The 22,231-nt window shown below is 41.7% G+C and overlaps 1 pseudogene; it reads left to right on the forward strand.

Moving 5' to 3' along the window:
• Positions 1-756: 756 nt before the first annotated feature.
• On the forward strand, positions 757-1,173 carry LOC102823063 (annotated as a pseudogene).
• The last annotated feature ends 21,058 nt before the right edge of the window (positions 1,174-22,231 follow it).

A 22,231-nucleotide genomic window follows, 5' to 3' on the forward strand; every position in this document is an offset into this window, starting at 1 on the left:
ATGAACTCAGGACATAAACACATGCAGAAAAAAGAAACCAGCAGTACCACACACACACAAAGAACAACATTATGACAGCAATTAATTCAGACCTACAAATAATTACACTGAATGTCAAGGGATTAAATGCACCAGTTAAGAGATGGAGTGTGACAGAATGGGTAGGAAAACAAGATCCTTCAGATCCTTCAATATGCTGTCTGCAAGAGACACATCTTATATGCAAAGACAAAAACAGATTAAAAGTTAAAGGATGGAAAAAAAATATATCAAGTTAATTGCAATTTAAAAATGAGCAGGAGTGGCAATACTAACCTCTGATAAAATAAACTCTAAGCAAAAATCAGCATAATAGATAAAGATGGACACTATCTTATGACTAAAGGGTCAATTAAACAAGAAGACGTCTCCATAATAAACATCTACACTCCCAATGAAAGAGCTGCAAAATATATAAAGCAAATTTTAATAGATTTGAAGAAAAAAATAGACATATCTACAATAATAGTGGGAGATTTTAATACACCACTTTTGGAAAAGGACAGAACAACCAGAAAGAAACTTGACAAAGACACAGAGGAAACAAACAACAAAATCAGCCAACTTGACCTCATAGATGGCACTTCCTCAGAAAGTTGGAAATATAAATACCTTATGATCTAGCAATTCCTGTACATGGTATATATCCATAAGAAATATGAGGTGAGCTCCAGTCCATGTGGGCGCCAGTGCCGAGGGCCGCAGCGTGGGGTCACCATGGCGGAGCTGCAGAAGCTACATGTGCAAGAGGTAGTTGACACCATGGTGAAGAGTCTGGAGAGAGAGAATATCCAGAAGATGCCGGGAATCATGTTCTAGTGCAGTGCCAACTATTGTGAGGACAGCTAGGCATCCATGCAACAGGTGCACCAGTGCATTGAACGCTGCCATGCACCGCTGGCTCAAGCACAGGCCCTTGTGACCAGTGAGTTGGAGAGGTTCTAGGACAGCCTGGCCCAGTGTACCATGGATTTCAATGACAAAGCCAAAGACTCAGTGGATGCAGGGAGTAAGGAGCTGCAGGTGAAGCAGCAGCTGGAGAGCTGTGTGACCAAATGTGTGTATGACCACATGTATCTCATCTCATCCATGACCAAGAAGATGAAAGAATGTCTCTTATCCATTGCAAAATAAAAGTCTTCATCAGTGGCCATTGGGGATAAGGACAGTAATCGACATAAAATGAAGAAAGGAAATTTGGGTTTTTAAAAATGAAGTTTATGAATGAAAAAATTTGATGGCAGGAAGTTTAAGAAACATGTCTCCTGGCTCTGAATACTGGTTCTTTTATAAGTTTGAAACCATAGCAGGGAAAGTGGGAAAACTGGTGCTAAAATTTGGGTCTGAGGTAGCACAAGAGAGTTATTTCAAGCCTAAATTGTGTGTGGCAAGTGTATATGCTAGTAGTAGATATCTCCTTTCCTTTATCAAATCAGAGCCCTCCAAGGCACCAGATTCTCCTTACTATTCTGGTACTAACAGACAGGCAGGCTTCTCCAACCTACCTATAAGCTGGTAGAGTTTGAAAAGAGGTATGTCTGTTTGTTGGCAACCTTCTGTTTACAAGAATGCCACCGTCTGATATTCCATAAGCTGTAAAACAAAATCTATAAGATCACTAATTCAGAAGTGGGAAAAACGGATACCTGAGTCTTCGTTTTGCTTGGTTGTGTTTTCTATACAAGGACCTGAAATTGATGTCACTAGGAGACAGGGTATAGATAAGAACTTTGAAAAACTCCTTGGCCATCATCTGGCTGTCAGACTGTACTTTTCTTGAAATTCTTGCATCTTTCAGTGTGGAGACATGAGAGGCAGTGTCACGCTACATATGGGAAGCTGAGCTTCCTTCTCACTGGCTATCATGGACTGTGTGTAGTAGACAGTCTTGCAGTTACACTCTTCCCCTTGAAAGAAAATGGGATTTTGATTGTGATATATACCAGTATCTGGAAATGAGCAGTGATAGAAACTGTTGGTTGCTTAGTTAAGAAAGCTGAACTAGATTTGGAAAGACAGCTTTTCATAGACCAGAATGAAATGAAAGCCCAAACCTAGTATTGCTTACTTATTGTTGTTGTTAGTTTCCATCAAGTGGACTCCAACTCATGGCATGTATCACCAAACAAAATGTTCTCCAGGCCTGTGCCATCTTCATGATGACTGGTGTGGCTGACTCCATTGAGATTCTGTCTCACTGAGGGGTTCCTCTACCAAACATAATGTCCTTTTCTAGTGATTGCTCTTTCCTGATAACATGTCTAACTGCTTATTTAACTAATAAGAGCCCTGTTAGCAACATGAAAGTCAAGGGAGAAAAAAGTAAGTGACTCAGGGGCTAGAGAGAGCTGTGACTCTTTCAAAGCAAAGGAGGAGTGGCTCCTCATTACCAAATACCACTTCTGCGGTATGCAGTGTTCCAACTTCAATGACATCTAATTTTGATAAGGTCATCTTTCTACCAATTTATTACTTGAAGTGATGATGTAGCTTATCTGTTTGCTATTTCAACGCTGTGATATATTTTCCTAGTTGTTGTTGTTGTTCTGTGCCGTGGAGTCGGTTCCGACCCATAGCGACCCTGCATAGGGTTTCTGAGGCTGTAAATCTTTACGGGAGCAGAAAGCCTCATCTTTCTCCTGTGGAGCAGCTGATAGTTTCGAACTGCTGACCTTGCGGCTCGCAGCCTGATTCGTAACCACTACGCTACCAGAGTAGTTAAAAGTTTTCATTCCCCCCCACCCCCACACACAAAAAGAAATATGAGCCAGAACATGAGTAGATATATGCACACCAATGTTTATCACAGCACCATTCACAATAGCAAAAAGATGGAGACAGCCTAAGTGCCCATCAATGGAAGAATGGATAAACAAACTTTGGAACATACACACAATGGCATACTATGCAACTTTGAGATATAACGAGGAATCTGGAAAATACCACATAACATGGGTAAAACTGGTGACATTATGCTAAGTGAATTTAGTCAATTACAAAAGGACAAAATATTATATAAGACCACTATTGTAAAAGCTTAAGAAAAGTTTTCCACATTAAAAGAAATATTCTTTGATGGTTACCAGGTTAGGAGGGAGGAGAGAGTAACTCACAGGTTAGGGGGTACGTACATGTTATCTCAGATGACCAGGAGCAATATATGAGGAGGAGGACAAAACTCAAGAAGGATGGTGGCAGATGAACAATGAAGATAGGGGAAGAGGTAGGGAGGTATGCATGGGCTAAATGGGATAGAGGTAAATAGTGATTTACCTTGGAACACAACCTTGGAACAACAGTGTTCTGTGATACAGAGATTGAAACATAGTGTGAATAGGTAAAGGAGGAGGAAAATTTTTTAGAAGCTTGACTGTTGCATGGATGTTGGTTACCTCTGCCTACTTTTATAAAACAGACATTCAAGTGTGATAGAAATAAATATTGGGATATATGATTATAGAAATATTGTAAGCCTGTCTTCTTCCTACAACTGATTGGGTTAGACCAGAACTCGACCCAGATGAAGATAAAAATGTTGGTTCTTGCTATAATTTGATGAACCAGACTTTTGCTTATGGATGTAGTTACTCAAAACTGGAATGGAAGAATTCACATGATATGAAAGTTGGACAGTGAGTAAGGAAGCCCTTTGAAGATTAGATGCATTTGAGTTATGGTGTTGGAGGAGAATATTAAAAGCAGCATGGACTGCCAAAAGAACAAACATATCTGTGTTGGAAGAAATTTAGCCAGAAGCCAGGATGGCCATACTTCATCGCTCATACTTCAGACATATTATCAGGAGGTACCAGTCCCTGGAGAAGGATATCATGTTTGGTAAAGGGGAGGATCTGAGAAAAAGAGGAAGATACTCAATGAGATGGATTGGCACAGTGGCAATAGCAATTGGCTCAGGCATAGCAATGATTGTGAGGTTGGCACTGGACTGGGCAGTGTTTATAGAGTTGCTACGAGTCAGTGCCAACTTGATGGCACTTAACAGCAACAATGACTAATCTTTGCTTCTAAGGAACATTCTGGCTATACTTCTTCCAACACCAATTTGTTCATTCTTCTGGCAGTCCGTGGTATAGTTAATAGTCTTTGCTAGCACCATAAATTCAAATGCATCGATTTTTTCTCCTTTCTTCCTTATTCATTGTCCAGCTTTCATATGCATATAAGGTGATTTAAATTCTGTGGATTGGGACAGGTGCACCTTAGTCTTCAAAATAACATTTTTTCAGCTTAACACTTAAAAGAGATTTTTTTTGCAGCAGATCTGCCCAATGCAATATTTCATTTGATTTCCTGACTGCTGCTTCCAAGCACACGCTGATTGTGGAACCAAGTAAAGTGAAATCCTTAATGACTTCAGCATTTTCTCTATCTATCATGATGTTGTTTATTGATGTAGTTGTGAAGATTTTTGTTCTTTAAATTGAGGTGTAAAGTGAGTTAGTGTTGGGCTGCTAATTGAAAGGCAGTGTTTTGAACCAACCAGCAGCTCCAAGGGAGAAAGATGAAACAGTATGCTACCATAAAAATTTATAGTTTCAGAAAACCTATGGAGCAGTTTCTGCTCTGACCTAAAAAGTCACTATGAGTTAGAATTAAATCAACAGTAGTGAGATTATGAAGGAGCTCTGGTAGAGTTACGAATCGGGCTGCGAACCGCAAGGTCAGCAGTTCGAAACTACCAGATGTTCTGTGGGAGAAAGATGAGGCTTTCTGCTCCCATAAAGATTTACAGCCTCAGAAACCCTGTACAGTGTCGTTATGAGTCAGAATAGACTCCATGGCACTTAACAACAACAACACTGAGATTATGATGAGGCATAATACATATTGAAGTCTGTAGTCCTTGATTTTCATCAGTAAGTGTTTCATGCAAATTTGTGTCATGTGCATAGCTTAGGTTGTCAATGAGTCTTCCTCCAATTCTGATGCTGTGTTCTTTTTCATATTGTTCTTTTTCAAGCTTATCAGAATATACGTGTCAGCAAACAGATTGAATAAGTATGGTGAAAGGATACAACCCTGACACATACCCTTCCTGATTTTAAACAACACAGGGCTCCTTTGTTCTGTTCAAACAATGAATACCTCTTGGTCCATGTACAGGTCCTACATTAGCACAATTAGGTGTTCTAGAATTCCCAGTCTTAACAATGTTATCCATAATTTGTTATGACTCACACAGTCTAACACTTTTGCATAGTCAATGAAACCCAGGAAAATATTTTTCTAGTATTGTCTGCTTTCAGCCAAGATCCATCTGATGTTAGCAGTGATATCCCTCTTTCCAGATCCTTTTCTGGGCCTGGCTTGAATATCTGTCAGTTCCTTGTTGATGTACTTAAATTATCTTCAGCAAAATTTTAATTGTGAACTCTGATAGTGTTGTGGGTTAGGCATTAGGCTGCTAGCTGCAAGGTCAGTAGTTCAGACCCATTGGATGCTCCTCAGAAGAAAAGATGAAGCTGCTCCCATTTAGATTTACAGTCTTGGAAACTCTGTATGAGTTAGAATAAATGTGATGACAGTGGGTTTGGTTTGGGGAGGTTTGTGATATTAGTAATATTATTTGATAATTTATGCATTCTGTTGGCTCACTTTTCTTTGGAATAGGCATGCATATGAATGTCTTCCAGTCAGTTGGCCAAATTTCTTGCCACAGACAAGTGAGCACCTCCAGTACTGTATCTTTTTGTTATTCCATATTTTGCATATAGATTATTGAACCTTGATGCTTGAATTTTTTCTTCAGCTTAAGAAGTGCTGAGTGTGTTCTCTCCTTTTGGTTTTCAAACTCCAGATCTTTGCACATTTCATTATAATGTTTTAGTTTGTCTTGAGTGGCTCTGTGAAACCCTCTGTTCTGTGATTTTACTTCATCTTTTCTTCTTTCTGATTTAGCTATTCTATCTGGTAGCATAGTGGTTATGAATCGGGCTGTGAACCGCAAGATCAGCAGCTCAAAACTACCAGCTGCTCCGCGAGAGAAAGATGAGGCTTTCTGTTCCTGTAAAGATTTACAGCCTTGGAAACCCTGTTCAGGGTCGCTATGGGTCGGAACCGACTCAACGGCACTTAACAACAACAACAAATGTGCAAGAGCAAGTAAGAGTTTCTTCTGACATCTATTTTGGATGTCACCTAGGGGGTTAGGAATAGAACCCCCTTTCTCAATCACAGTGGATAAAGTACCTCTTTCTCAGTCTGCCTTCTTGGTGTAGCACTGTGGGTTAATGTGCCAGACTGCAAAGCCATTTGAACTGCAAGGTTGGTGGTTCAAGCTCACCAGCTGTTCCTCAGAAACCCTATACAGGGTCGCTATGGGTCAGAACTGACTAGATGGCATTTAAAAACAACAAGGCAGTGTGTGGTTCAGTCCATGGGTTCAGTATTCTACACTAGCTCAAGGATCCAATCTACTTTGTTGTTGTTGTTAGGTGCCATTGAGTTGGTACCAACTCATAGAGATCTTATACACAGCAGAATGAAACTCTACCCGATCTAGCACCAACCTCACAATCATTGCTAGACTTGAGCCCATTACTGCTGCCACTGTGCCAATCCATCTCATTGGGGGTCTCCCTCTTTCTCAATGACATCCCACTTTACCATGCATGACGTCCTTCTCCAGGGACTGGTCACTGCTGATAATATGTCCAAAGTATGAGAGACAAAGTCTGGCCATCCTGGTTTCTAAGGAGCATTCTGGCTGTACTTCTTCCAACACAGATTTGTTTGTTCTTCTGGCAGTCCAAGGTACTTTTAACATTCTCTTCCAACACCAAAACTCAAATGCATCAATTCTTCTACAATCTTCCATATTCAATGTCCAATTTTCACATGCATATGAAGCTATTGAAAATACTATGATTGGGTCAGGCATACAGTCCTCAAACTGACATCTTTGCTCTTTAACACTTTAAAGAGGTTTTGTGAAGATTTGCCTAATACAATATATCACTTGATATGTTGACTGTTGCTTCCATGAGTGTTGATGGTTGATCCAAGCAAAATGAAGTCTTTGACAACTTCAATCTTTTTTCCATTTATCTTGATGTTGTTTATTGGTCCAGTGGTGAGAATTTTTGTTTTCTGTACATTGAGATGCAACACTTACTGAAGGCTGTGGTCTTTGATCTTCATCAGTAAGTATTTTAAGGCCTTTTCGCTTTCAGCAAGCAAGATTGTATCATCTTTATATGTTGTTGTTAAGTGTTGTTGAGTCAGTTATTACTCATAGCGACTCTGTATAGGGTTTCCAAGGAGAAGCTAGTGAATTTGAACTGCTGACTTTGTGGTTCACAGTCTAGTGCTGATTCTATAGCAACTCACCAGCTGTCATTTTCATATAGTAATATGTTGATAAGTTGCTATCAAGTCTTCCTTCAATCCTGATACCATGTTCTTCTTGATATATTTTGCTTCTTGGATTATTTGCCCAGCATACAGACTGAAATAAGTATGGTGAAAGAACACACACCTTCCTAATATTAAACCCTTGTTCTGTTCAAACAACTGCCTTTAGGTCTAATTGGAATATATGACCTTTGTGAAAGAAAAGATTCTGGAAATCACATGATAGAATTCTGCAAGACCAATGAGTTCTTCATTGCAAATACCTTTCTTAAACAACATAAAAGGTGACTATACACATGGACCTCAGCAGGAATCAAATTGACTACATCTGTGGAAAGAGACAATGAGAATATTTCATATCAAAAGCCAAAACAAGGCCAGGGGAAGGCTATGGAACAGGCCATCAATTGCTCATATGTAAGTTCAGGTTGAAGCTGAAGAAAATTAAAACAAGTCCACAAGAGCCAAAATATAACCTTGACCATATCCAACCTGAATTTAGAGACCATCTCAAGAACAGATTTAATGAATCAGACGCTAATGACCAAAGACCAGAGAGTTGCGGGATGATATCAAAAACGTCATACAGTAAGAAAGAAAAGTTCAGACAAGAAAGAAGGAAAAGACCAAAATGGATGTCAGAAGTGACTCTGAATCTTGATCTCCAACATAGAGATGCTCAAGCAAACGGTAGACATGAAGAGGTAAAGGAGCTGAATAGAAAATTTCAAAGGGAAGCTTGAGAAGACAGTCTTCTCTAACCATGCGTTCCAATCGCCAGTATTTATCAATACATCTTGATTTCATGTTTGATCAGTTTCTGACTGAGGAAGGTGATTGTTGTTGTTAGGTGCCATTGAGTTGGTACTGACCCATAGTGACCTTATGCACAGCAGAACAAAACAGTGCCTGATCTTGGGCCAACTTCACTACTGTTGCCACACTTGAGTCCATCGATGATGCCACTTGGCCAATCCGTCTCGTTGGGGGTCTTCCTTTTTCTCTCTGACCCTCCACCTTACCAAACATGATATCCTTCTCCAGTGACTGGTCCTTCCTGACAATATGTCTGAAGTATGAGAGACGAAGTTTGGCCATCCTGGCCTCCAAGGAGCACTCTGGCTGCACTTCTTCCAAAATGGACCTATTGGTTCTTTTGGCAGCCCATGGCTCTTTCAATATTCTTCTCCAACACCATAACTCAAAAGCATCAATTCTTCTATGGTCTTTCTTATTCACTGTCCAGCTTTCGCGTGCTTATGAGGTTACTGAAAATACCATGACTTGGGTCAGGTGCACCTTAGTCCTCAAGATGATATCTTTGCTCTTCGACACTTTCAAAAAGGTCTTGTGCAGCACATTTGCTTAATGCAAAACATCCTTTGATTTCTTGACTGCTTCCGTGAGTGTTGATAGTTGATCCAAGAAGAATGAAGTCCTTGAAAACTTCAATCTTTTCTCTATTGATAAGAATGTTGTTTATTGGTCCAGTGGTGAGGATTTTTGTTTTCTTTACATTGAGATGTAATCCATACCAAAGGATTGGTATGGATTTTGATCTTTGATCTTCATCAGTAAATATTTTAAGTTCTTTTCACTTTCAGCAAACAAAGTTGTATAATCTGCATATCACAGGTTGTTATACATCATGATGCCACATTTTTCTTCATAGAACCCAGCTTCTCAGATTATTTGCTCAGCATACAGGTTGAATAAGTATGGTGAAAGAATACAACTTTGATGCACATCTTATTTAATTTTAAACCATTCAGTGTTCCCATGTTCTGTTCGAACAACTGCTTCTTGGTCCAGGTACAGCTTCTTCATGAGCACAATTAAGTGTTCCAGAATACTCATACTGTGCGATGTTGTCCATAGCTTGTCATGATTCACACAATTGAAAGCCTTTGTAGTCAATAAAGCATAGGTAAACATCTTTCTGATATTCTCTGCTTTCATCCAAGGTCCATCGGACATCAGCAATGATATCCCTTGTTTCACGATCTCTTCTTATGCCAGCTTGAACCTCTGGAAGTTCTCTGTAAATGCATGATTGTAGCCATTTCTGTATTACTCTTGGCAAAATGTTGCTTGCATGAGATATCAAAGAGATTGTCCGGTGATTTCCGCATTCCATTGGGTCACCTCTCTTTGGAATGGGAACAAATATGGATCTCTTCCAATCAGTCAGTCAGATAGTTGTCTTCCAAATATCTTGGCATAGATAAAAGAGTACCTCCTTTGCCTCCTCACTTTCTTGAAAGATTTCAATTTTTATTCCATCAATTCCTGGTGCCTTGTTCTTTGCCAATTCCTTCAATGCAACTTGGATATCCTCCTTCAATATCATTGGCTCTTGATCATATGCTACTTCTTGAAATGGTTGAACATTAACCATTTTCTTTTGGTAGAATTCTTCAATTTTATCATAACTGGCTTTAGTGGTTGGCGCATACATTTGGATAATAGTTGTATTGACTAGTCTTCATTGTTTTGTTGTTGTTGTGTGCTATCTAGTCGGTTCTGATTCATAGTGACCTTGTATAAGGCTTCCAAGGAGTGGTTGGTGAGATTGAACTGCTGACATTGAGGTTCAAACCAACCTTGCAGTCCAGCACATTAACCCAGAACACCACACCAGCACTCCAGTCTTCCTTGTAGGCGTATGCCTTTCTTGTAGGTGTATGGATATTATCCTATCACAGACAACATTGTACTTCAAGATAGATGTTGAGATGCAGCACCATTAATCATCAAAAAGAACAAGTTGTCATTCCTGCATAGTAAACCATATGATTGTCAAATTCAAAATACCAATCCACTTCAGCCCACTAATGCCTAAGATATTAATGTTTATGTATTCCATTTCATTTTTGACAACTTCCAAATTTCCTAGATTCATATTTGTACATTCCCTGTTCCAATTTATTAATGGATGTTTATAGCTATATCTCCTCATTTTGAGTTGTACACCATAAGCAAAAGAAGGTTCCGAAAGTTTTACTTCATTTGCATCATCCAGTCAACTCTACTTTGAGGAGACTACTTTTCCCCATTCGTATTTTGAGTGCCTTCCAACCTGAAGGGCTAATCTTCTAGCACTGTGTCTGACAATAGTCTGGTGCTCTTCATTATGTTTCAATATTCAACAGTCTGGGGCAATCTGCAATGTTCCAGTGCTATTCATAAAAATTTCAGTGATTATATATTCTGATGTGGCACTGTGGGTTAATGCGCCAGACTGTAAAGCCATTTGAACTGCAAGGTCGGTGGTTCAAGCTCACCAGCTGCTCCTCAGAACCCTATACAGGGTTGCTATGGGTCGGGGTCTACTAGACAGCACTTAACAACAACAATATATTCTGAAGTAGTCCATCTCTCCTTCTTCCTAGTCTGTCTTCATCTGGAAGCTCAGCTGAAACCTGTCCACCATGGATGACCCTGCATATATTTAAAATATCTATGGTATAGCTTCCAGAATCACAGCAACAGACAAGCCACCACAGTATGACAAATTGACAGATGTGTGGTGGCATCCTACTTTAGGAACCAGAATAGGTGACAATGACTGAGGGGAGAAGTGTGAGCCTCCAGTTCTCAAAACCCTCTCTAGAGCTACTGTGGATTCTGTAGGCACACCACTAATACACATTTCTGGAGTGTCAATGAAATGGGTATGGGTGTAGTGGGTAAAGCAATGCTGAAAGGCTAGTTGGGAGATTGAGCTGGGAAGAAGTTCAAAGTGTTGCTGAAATCCAGAAGAGGGCAGGAGTCATAAGGGGCTGTGTGTCAGGCAGTGTGTAGGGCACTTTCTCCAGATTCTCTCATTTAAGCCACACAGGATACACCACAAAAGCCATGGTGACACTCCACCTCATGGATAAGGAGACTGGGGCCCAAGAAGGTAAAAAAAAACAAACAAAAAACACCTTTATGGGGTCCCCACAGCAGAAAGATCTTCTATTCTGGAGGGCATACCCCAAGGAAGGGGTGTGATAAATCTCGGAAAGAAAGGATATTTGGGACTGATGAGGAACAGGGAGGCTTAGAGGGATCCTAGGCTGCCAACATACTGTGAATTTCTTGCTCCCTAAAGTAGAACATCCCTGATATTAAATGATCACCACAGGAAGATCCAAAACTGCACAGGGCTGGTATGGGCAGGAAGGGCCACTACTTAGCAGAAGTGTGGGCCAAGTCTAGAAAAACCCAGGGAGCAGTACTCTGGGCTGGACCACTTTGAGTTCAGGGGCAGACTCAAACTGCTCAATGTGCCCCAGGGGAAAACTGGGCTCTAGAAAGAGTTACTGTAAATGATCTGCCCAAAGGAGAGGATCTTGGTCATGGTCCAAGTTAGAAACCAAAGTCAGAAATATTTTCATCCCATCATAGCAACAATTGACACTTACTTGGCATTTGTTGGGCTAAAAGCTCTAGCTGTGTTTCTTTCTTCCAGTCAACAATAACTCTCTGAAGCCTTTAGTATTATTATATTCACTCTTTCATTTTTTTGGAAAAGCCAGAGTGGGCAAAGTTAAGGGATTTATCCAAGATCACACTTTGGTGTTCCAGAGCTGGATCAGAGCCCGTGTTAACCACTACTGGATCACAGTGCCCAGGCCCTGATGGGTGCCGAAGGAAGAGAAGGAGATCTACTATAGGCAGACTTCCCATGTGCTGTGGGTGCTTACCCTCAGCTATTTCACTCAATTTCATTTCATTTTCTCAAACTGTATCCCTCAGAATACTGGGGCAACTTCCCAATGTCACCTGACTAGCAAGTGGCAGAACCAGGTGTCTATTCTGGAAGTCTCTGGTCCCACGATCATGCAGCCACTGCCTAAGAATAAGTTGAAACCAATACAGAAATAACTCTGGTTAGCATGGTGAGCCCACCCAGAGGCTGTCATAAAGCCCAGCACTTGGTCAAGCCAACACTAGAGACTGTGTGTGACCTCCAAACTGGCCCTGCAGCACCATTGTGAAAGCCAGATCAATGTCACTATTTGCTGTAGACAATTTGGCAATACCCGTTAAAAATTTGAATATTCTTTGTCTCCACAGTTTCACTGTGAACGCAGATCCTGAAAATGCACTAGAAAATTTCACCATGGAAAATGTATGAGAAAGAGAATGTTGATCACTGCCAACAAGAACAAACAAAAATGGACAGATGGACTACCACCAGCTCTTAAAGAAAGTAGAGAGCCACTGAATTGAAAAATATAAAAGTGTCCTTTTTCTAGGTGAAAATAGTGAATTATTATCAGCAACTTCATAGATTGCTCTCGTTAAGCACTGTGGAGTTCCGACCCATAGTGACCCTGGCGAGGCTGTAAATCTTTACGGGAGCAGAAAGCCTCATCTTTCTCCTGTGGAACAGCTGGTAGTTTCAAACTGCTGACCTTGAGGTTAGAAGTCCGATCCGTAACCACTACGCTACATATAGTTCACTCTAATATATACAGATACAATAGTAGATGAGAAACAAGGTATTCTTTCCAGTATGCCATTTTTTGTTTTAAAAGATAGGAAATGTGTACAAATATACAAAGATAGATACTTTCTTTGGAGGTAATTATATTAAATTGTTAACAGTGGTTTCTTCTGAAAGGGGCTTGAACCGCCTACCTTGCTGTTAGCGGTCCAGTGCTTATCTGATAGTGCCACACCAGGACTCCACAGGTTGCATTTATTATTGATTTAAATGTCAATAGGTACTGTCTGAGGACCCTGAAATTTCACCATCCCCACAGTGATGACCAGACCTAACTGAGGTATATCCCTGCAACCTCCTGACCCTGTCCTCCTCCAACTGAGTTAGCCTGTTTGCTCCCAGCAGATCCTGTTCACCCTCTGGGATATCATTCATTGTCCTGCATCAAAACACTCTATCTATACCTGTCCAAAGAACATCTTTTTTAATGTTCTGCCATGAGCCTACCTAGCGACAGCTGGTAAGCTATGGCCCTTGAGAGCCCACCACCATTTGCAGATGTGGATCTGAGAACCCTTCTAAAATTACTGTTGTTGCCAACTTCATTTCAACACTTGGCATCCCCTTAACATCTCACCAGGAAAACTGGGCTTCCTCAGGGTGAGCCGTGGAGTCGGTTCCGATTCATAGCGACCCTGTATAGGGTTTCCAGGGCTGTAAATCTTTATGGGAGCAGAAAATCTCATCTTTCTCCTGTGGAACAGCTGCTAGTTTCTAACTGCTGACTATGAGGTTCACAGCCTAATTCGTAACCACTATGCTACCAGGAACTGGCTATGAGGACATTATTAATCTTGGGATTGCTTTTGTTTACATTGACTTCTAGTAAACTCAGGAGTTCCTGGGTGGTGTACACTGATAATCAAAAGGTTAGAGGTTCTATTCTGTTTTGAGGCACCTCAGGAGAAAGTCCTGGCAACCTTTTTTTGAAAAAAAAAAAAAAAAAAACCTGGAAATCTAATGGAACACCGTTCTACTCCAATACACAGAGATCATCATGAGTTGGCATCAATCCAATAGCAAATGATTACCATGAAGCTCAGAACAAATTTGGATGCAACTTGTTGTTGTTAAGTGCCATCAAGTTAGTGCTGACTCATAGCAACCCTGTATAGCATTTCTGAGGAGCAACTGGTGGGTTTGAACCACCAACCTTATGGTTCAAGCCAACCTTTCTGTTAGAGGTCCAATGCTTATCTTACCATGCCATACCAGAACAAGTAGGGGACAAATATACTGGAACTGTTCAATGTGTATTTTATTTACTATTTAAATGAAATAGCACTTTATTTAGATACTATTGTATTTTTCCTACCTTAATTTTCCCAGTTTCTCATTATTTTATTTTTTATCTTGTAAGCTGCCTCAAACCACTCTTTTGCTTAGTTTATGAAGAAGGCAAGTGATGGATGAAGACAAAAATACATATAGATGTCTGTCCGTATCTCTGCCACTGAGCTATCTCTCTTTTTTGTACCCTCAGCACTAGCATCGTCTCTAGAACACAGAGGCTCTGTGCTGAGTGTTTTCTAATGTTGTTGTTGTTAAGTGCCGTCAAGTCAATTCCGACCCATAGCGACCCTGTATAGGGGTTCCAAGGAACAATTGTTGAGCTTGAACCACCGACCTTGTAGTTCAAACAGCTTGCAGTCTGGTGCATTAACCCACAGCGCCACACCAGGACTCCTGTTTTCTAATAGCAGTGTAATAATTTAATCTGTCCAATGCCCTGCAAAGTAAGTAAGTGATGTGGGTTCAGTGAATATGATTCTTTATTTCTAAAAAAAAAAAGCAAAACTGAAGAAGCTGAGGCTTGAGATCTCACACTTAGCAAATTACATGCAATTTTTTGGCTCCAAAGTCTATGCTTATTCCACTTCACTTCTCTCCTTAGCCTGACATGGAAGACCCTCTAGCACTGCACTGCCCCACTAGCCACAGTAACAGCGGCTATTTTAATTAAAATTGCTTAAAATAAAAAATTCAGTTCCTCTGTTGCTCTAACCACATTTCAAGTGCTCAGTAGCTACATGTGGCTATTGTAATAGATGGCACAAAAAAAGTACATTTCTATCATTACAGAAAGTTGTAGCTTATCTCTTACTCCTCCTCTACACCTATCCTTAGTTCTTACCTAGCACCAATTGTACTCAAGCTGAACTGGTACTTTCTTTTCTCTGTATGTTTGTGAATTTTGTTACCATCAGAGCCTGGACACACCACTACCCTTTGCCACCATCAAGACATCCTTTGTTTCATAATCTGCTCAGGGGCTGCTGAATTTTAAAATTTGCATTAATTCCAGCTTTACTTCTGCTTCCTGGTACTCCATTTTTCTACTCATAATTTGCTGAGGGTCTCCACTCTGCCATGCCCTGGGTGGCTAGAGGGGACAGATCATTGGGTGAGGAGCCCCAGCCCAGGCTCTCGAAGAATTCAGAGTTCAGTGACTGACTGTACAACTTGGGCAAGTCACTTCACTTTTCTTAAGCTCAATGTTCTTTCTCCCTAAGTGGCTTGTTACCTGAGTTGAGTAAGAATATGGAAGAAGCCAGAACTATTGGGAATCAGGTAAAACAGGAAGTTACATGAAGTATACATGTAGCTGAGAACATTTCTGTTCCTGCTGTTTCAGCCCTAATTGCCTAGCCCTGTGCTAGGAGCTGAGGATGTCAGGGCCTAAGACACAAACACACACACAACACACACACACACACAACACACACAAAGTGAATACATTCTCTGAGATGTGCACTTGATGGTCAGCCCTCAGGAGTACCCACAGGGATCCTGGGGGGCGACGAGGGGGAGCGGTCTTGAACTGAGTGGTTCTTAACAAAGAATCACTGGTGGAGGCGGGAATGAGATGGAGAGGAATGGGAAAGGTGCTTCAGGCCAAAAGAGTCATACACTAGATAAGTCCAAAGAAAGAGTTTGGATTTTTTTTTAGAGGTAAAACCCTCAACAGAGTTTACAGGTTAGAAAGAATTCAAGACCTGAGTTTCACAGAAAAGCTTGAGGCTAGGCTTGGTTATAAGAACCACCTGGTCTGATTCAGCTTCTAACACAGGTTATATGGCCTTGGACAATCCCTCCAGATCTCTTGGGTATGCTTCTCCACTACTGATGGTTTCCTTTTCCTCAGTCTTTACTTTCCCTCAAAAACCAAGCACCAGCACCTGGGGATACTTTGAAAGCTGGTCAGGCAGTGTGCTGCCTTTGCCCTTGGCCCAGGCCTTTCAGAGGTGACCATAAACAATTTGTCTGAGATGGCATGAACAAGTCAAGGAGTATGCCTTTGGAGTAGGTCTTGGCCCTGTTTGTTCCTGTGGGTACATTACCTTCCATGGCACCTCCATTTCCTTGTCTGTAAAATGGAGGCATTAACAGTGCAGAAAGGGCCAGTGCACAGCTTGACTAGCATCTGGCTGTCCCCCATTCCTGTTAGTTAGCACACTGTATCCCCTATGACCTCCACAGCTCCTCTAGCTATATCCAAGAGGGCTGTTAGACCCAGGGCATCTTGAGTACTTGCTCTTTCCCTCTGCTAGGGAAAGATGAATCAGCCCCTTTATAGCACCCCTGTGAGGGCAACTTCTCCTTTTCCTTCCTCCTCCTTGGTTCTCAGAGTTAGGCCCTACATGCAGGATGGCTGGTCCCACCTGAACAGAATCTCCAGTTCTCTCCCAGGCCTCTCCCAATTTGTTTCTAGGTAAGCCCTGCAGCTTTTTCCAGGACTACAACTCCCAACCTGACTCCTGCCCAGTCACCCTCCTCCTAAACAGGTAAGCCTACTCACTTGTAGGCTGCAGTGGGATCCCTTACCGTGTCAGAACACAGGCCTTGCTGACTCTCTTCCCGTCTGTCCCAGGCACCTGAAAGAACAGGGGAGCAGGCAGTGCAGTGGCTTATGCCAGGAGTAAGGGAAGGGCCCCAAGAGGAAATAGCTAAGCACTTGGCCCAGGTAATTTATTGCAGGACTTTGTCCTCAGGCTCCCAGTTTATCCACTCCCACACGATTCTGCAGCCTCAATGCAGAGCTTCACTATGGTCTGATCTTTAACCCTGGCCTCTTCAACAGGGAACAGATGTTCTTGTTCCTGGGGATCATATGGGTCACATTTGCCAGATGCTGTGATGACAATAGATGTTCACACACAGAGTTCAGCATCATCTCATGAAGACACCAAGGGAACCCACAGCAGGATTTTTGCTCTTGAGCACTCCACATTAATTAAGGACATAAATGCAGGAGATGCCTGGGACACTTCAGGAGATTGTATAACAAACAGCGAAAGACCTTCAGGCAACTAGATTTCCAGTGGTGCTTCTGAGAGAAGAGAAGGAACAGGTCATGGCTGCAATATGTTTGTTGTTGTTGTTAAGTTTCCTTCTGTTGGTTTCAACTCATAGGTACCTTGTATTGGGTTTCTGAGGATCAGCTGGTGCCTTTGAACTGTCAACCTTGCAGTTAGCAGCAGTACAGTGCTTATCCTATAACACCACACCAGGACTCTGGGACATGTATGGTGGTGGTAGTTGTGTGCTGTCAAACCAGTTCTGACTCATAGTGACCCTGTATAGTATTTCCAAAGCTGTACATTAATAAATTCTTTTATAAAGATCAGCACAAGGCTGGTCCCAATGAGTTGGAAATTAAAGATATTCCAACTTTTCCAGGATGTTATACCTCTCCAAAATCCTTGCTCTCAATCACCACTTTTCCTCTCCCTCATGTCCCAAATGCTCATACAACTCAAAACTGTCAAAGAAAATTGCTCATGTATTGTGGAGGTTGGCAAGTCCCAAATCTGTAGTTCAGAGGTCAATCTGGAGGAACCTTCTCACCTGCGTAGTCTCAGGAGCTGCGGAACCCAAATCAGCAGGTCAGACAACAGGCTGCTGATGCACAAAGCTGTAGAAGCCAGTGAGTCAGGTCAGCTGATAGGCCAAAAGTCCCACAAACTGGAGGTTAGACATAGTAAGTCAGGTGCAAGATCCAGGACAAGAGGGTAAACATTGCCAAATCAGTCCTATAAATTGGATTTAGATCATGCCCCAAGAAAAACTGAGTCACACCTCCTAATAAGGTGGGGGCATCCTTAATCCTATTTTCCACTGTAACCACCGCAATCCTTACCCCTTGCTGTCATTAAGTGCCCTCAACTCAGTTCCAACTCAGTGACATTGTAAATGGTTTCCAAAGAGCAGCTGGTGGGTTTGAACAGCCAACATTGAAGTTAGCAGCCCATTGCTTATTCCACAACACCACATCAGAAGTTCCCACTTTAATCCTGCCTCATTAACAACTCACTTCAAAAAGGGTCCATAATCATAGGCATAGAGGCTAGGATTTACAATGTATCACAGAATGGAAAAGTATGGCTAGAAGAGCCATAATAAAGAATCAGCTGCCCTGCAGGTGGTAAATCTTCATACAAACAGAAAGCCTTATTTTTTTCCTGTGGAGCAGCTGGTGCATTTGAACTGCTGACCTTGAGGTAACAGCTGAACAGGTAACCCACTATACCACCAGAGCACCTCCAGGGTATGTATGGAGGAAAGATTTTAGCCATAAGGCAAACTCAGAGCCTTCTGAAGGTAATGGCACCAGAGCAGTGCTTCCTGGAATGCCTGGATTGTAGGGGACTTCCCAAGTAACTTGGAAGAATGAGGGGGGTTCATTTACAAATGGTTTTAAGAGCAGATAGAAAATGGCTCCATTGGAGATACCTGCTCAGCTGCAGACCTTTCTTTGGGTGAAGAGGGGCTTCAATGGTCTTATCATTGATCCATCCTTTCCTTTCTCATGATTTGGAAGGGCACAGCAGCTACAGGCAGACATTGTAAGAACAGTATAATTTTTTAAATAGAATTGAGGCCAAGGCAGGATTGGCAGCCTTGATCATGGGCATGCTCTGGGGAGAGAGACGAAGAAGAGAGCCCACTTGGCCCTAGAGGCTTCCTATGTTTCTGGTGATTGAATTCCATGAAGTCCTCGGGTTCCTTACACTTGGTTAAACTGGCTCAGAGGAGTTTCTGTTTCTCACAACTAAACAGCTCATGATAAAGATAGGGAAATGAGTTGGAAGCTGACTAAATGAAGGACCACTTTGAGGAAGTTGTGGGCACTGAGCTTTCAGGCTCCCCTGAACATTGTGCGCTAAGTTTTGCCCCTACTCTGACCAACTTCCTGCCCCATAAAATACTGTCCAATTTCTGGGTCAACACTTTCTTTTTGACCTTCACATTCCATGTGACATCTCTGGGTTAAAATCATACCATTTTGCCTGCTAATGGAAGCTCCCATAAATGCAAGCCCCTTACTAGAGAGCTCCATCTGGTGCCAGGCAGTGGCCTTTGTGGTCCTCTTGCACCACCACTTCTGCACTTTCTACATGCAAGAAAAGTGGGACAAAAATATTTGTGTAGTGGGACTCCTGAACCCATGGACAGGGACATAGCCACAGAGGACTAGAGGGAGAGTGAAGCATCCAGCTGATATGAAGTGAGGGAGAATGCACAAGAATGCCCATACTTGCAGATAGTAGCCGTTTGACCTAGATTCAATGGATGGATGATCAGAACTCAACTAGAGGAAGAAAGGAGAGGAGAAAAAAAAGTGTAATCCACTACAATTTGATGAACTTGACCTATACTTATGGATGTAGTAGCTCAAAAGAGGGAAGGGATCTTTACAGCAATGATCATTCCCATCCCCTCTGTATACAGGGTTGACAGGGATGGGAAACATTGGCTACCCAAAATGGAGGGCTAAAAAGGCACAAAGTGACTGGCTTACAAATTTTCAAGAGGAAGCCTAGTTTCAGAGGGTGCAGGGTAAGGTAGAATCTCCACTGAGTGGTTTCCAACTTGTCTGGATGGGGCTGGTGAAAGGAGATGGGGATATGACTCTTGTGGTTCAATAGTGAATAATTGGTATCAGGACTGATCGTGATTGTGGCAAATGTAAAAATAGATGTTTTGTAGCAAAAGAAGGGGAGTGGTTGATATTGTAGTCCATGAGTAGAGGACCCTGGGACCGTCAAGGGAGAAGAGCGGAATGCAGGAACCTATCCAGAGAAGCAGTAATGCCAGAGATGGAGACAGAGATGATGACATGGAGAGATGGAGTGGATGGGGACTGTAGACTCAAGAAGGGAGAAGGACTGTGTGCTGATGGCTGGGGTGTCAGGCTTACAGGGTATGCCCTTTGGTTGTTTGAATGGTTATATATTCCTGAGTCCTTCTGTGTACATCAAAAAAACAAAACAAAAAACCCCACAGAGGGAGTGGAAGCAAATGCTGAATGATGATGCATGGAGGGGATTGTAATCATTGCAATAAAATGAAATATGATAGGATGAATGTAAAGCTGATTTTCTCCCATGTAAACTATCAATCAATTCACAATAAAAACTTTAAAGTATATATGTCTGTGTAGAACAGAACGATGTAAAAGTTATCCTTATCCAGTCACTCTTAAGCAAAATACATTTTCTTTATCTATGAACTTGTTTCCTGCTTTTATTTATTTTTACATTCAACAAATATATCATAAGTATTTTCTTATGCTGTATCAATTTTTTGCTACCACACACAAGTGTCTCATCTTTTGTGTACCCACCCTGTTTGGATGGTCATCCGGAGACATTCCACCTTTTACTGTCATGTATATCACTGCAGGAAGCACCATGGTTCCAAATGATAAACACTGGACTTCAAACCACAAGATCCATTGTTTGAGCCCATCAGCTGCTCCACAGGAGAAAAATGAGACTTTCTGCTCCCATGAAGATTTAAAGCCTCAGAAACCCTATGCAGAATTGCTATGAGTCGGAACCAACTCACGCCACTTAACAACAACAGCAAAAGAACCACTGCAGTGGAAAAATCTGTGATTGTGGTTCTGTTTGTGTAATGTCATTACAAGAAAATCCCAGAAGGGAACACATTGAAAAAGAGTGCTGGTGTTGGTGAGCAGTTGAGGTGGTTCGAACTTATAGAGACCTTGTATAGTGTTTCCAAGGCTGTAAATATTTACAAGGGCAGAAAGACTCATCTTTCTCCCAAGGAGTGACTGGTGAACTCAAACGTCTGATCTTGTGGTTAGCAGCTCAATGCATAACCACTACACTTCCAGAGCTCCTTGAAACACGGATATAGGCATTTTTTAATGGTCTTGGTATGTGCTAGTTGATACACTTTTCTGTGACATGACAAGTTCTCCCTCCCAGAAAGAGGACAGTTACCCTAAAGCCTCAGGCTTTCCATAGTTGAGGTACCTCCAGTCTTAGAAATCAAGAAAAGTAGCTACTAGAAGGTAGTGCAGGCTCTTCTGCTACACTGGTGCCCAAACTTGATTCTCTCCAGTTCTTATGCTATTCTTACAATTCTCATCAGGATGATGATGTTCTGTTTACCTCTAAAAATAAGTCATTGTGTTAAGTGCTGTCTAACTGAGTCTCACTCATAGTGACCCTATGCACAACAGAAGGAAACACTGTCCAGTCATGTGCTATTTTCACAATTGTTATGCTTGAGCCCATTGTTACTGCCACTGTGCCAATCCATCTAAGTGGTGGTATGCCTCTTTTTTGCGGAACCTCCACTTACCATGAATGGTGTCTATTTCCAGTGACTGGACCCTTCTGATAACATGTCCAAAGTATGAGAGACAAAGTCTCACCATCCTGGCTTCTAAGGAGCATTCTTGGCTGTACATTTTTCCAATGCAGTTTTGTTTGTTCTTCTGGCAGTCCATGGTACTTTCAATATTCTTCTCCAATACCATAACTCAAATATATCAAGTCTTCTATGGTATTCCTTATTCTTTGTCCCAACTTTCACATGCATATGAGGTTATTGAAAATAATATGGCTTGGGTCAGTGTATCTTAGTCCCCAAACTGATATCTTTGCTCTTGAACACTTTAAGAGGTCTTATGCAATGTTGTTGTTGTTAGGTGCCATCAAGTTGGTACCAACTCATAGCTACCTTATGCACAGCAGAATGAAATGCTGCCCGATCCTGGACCAACCTCACTACTGATGCCACTCTTGAGTACATTGATGCTGTCACTTAGCCAATCCATCTCGTTGGGGGTCTTCCTCTTTTTCTCTGACCCTCCACCTTACCAAACATGATATCCTTCTCCAGCGAGTATGAGAGACGAAGTTTGGCCATCTTGGCCTCCAAGGAGCACTCTGGCTGCACTTCTTCCAAAATGGATCCATTGGTTCTTTTGGCAGCCCATGGCATTTTCAATATTCTCCTCCAACACCATAACTCAAAAGCATCAATTCTTCTATGGTCTTCCTT

This window comes from Chrysochloris asiatica, unplaced genomic scaffold (assembly GCF_000296735.1).
Source record: "Chrysochloris asiatica unplaced genomic scaffold, ChrAsi1.0 scaffold00363, whole genome shotgun sequence".
NCBI lineage: Eukaryota > Metazoa > Chordata > Mammalia > Afrosoricida > Chrysochloridae > Chrysochloris > Chrysochloris asiatica.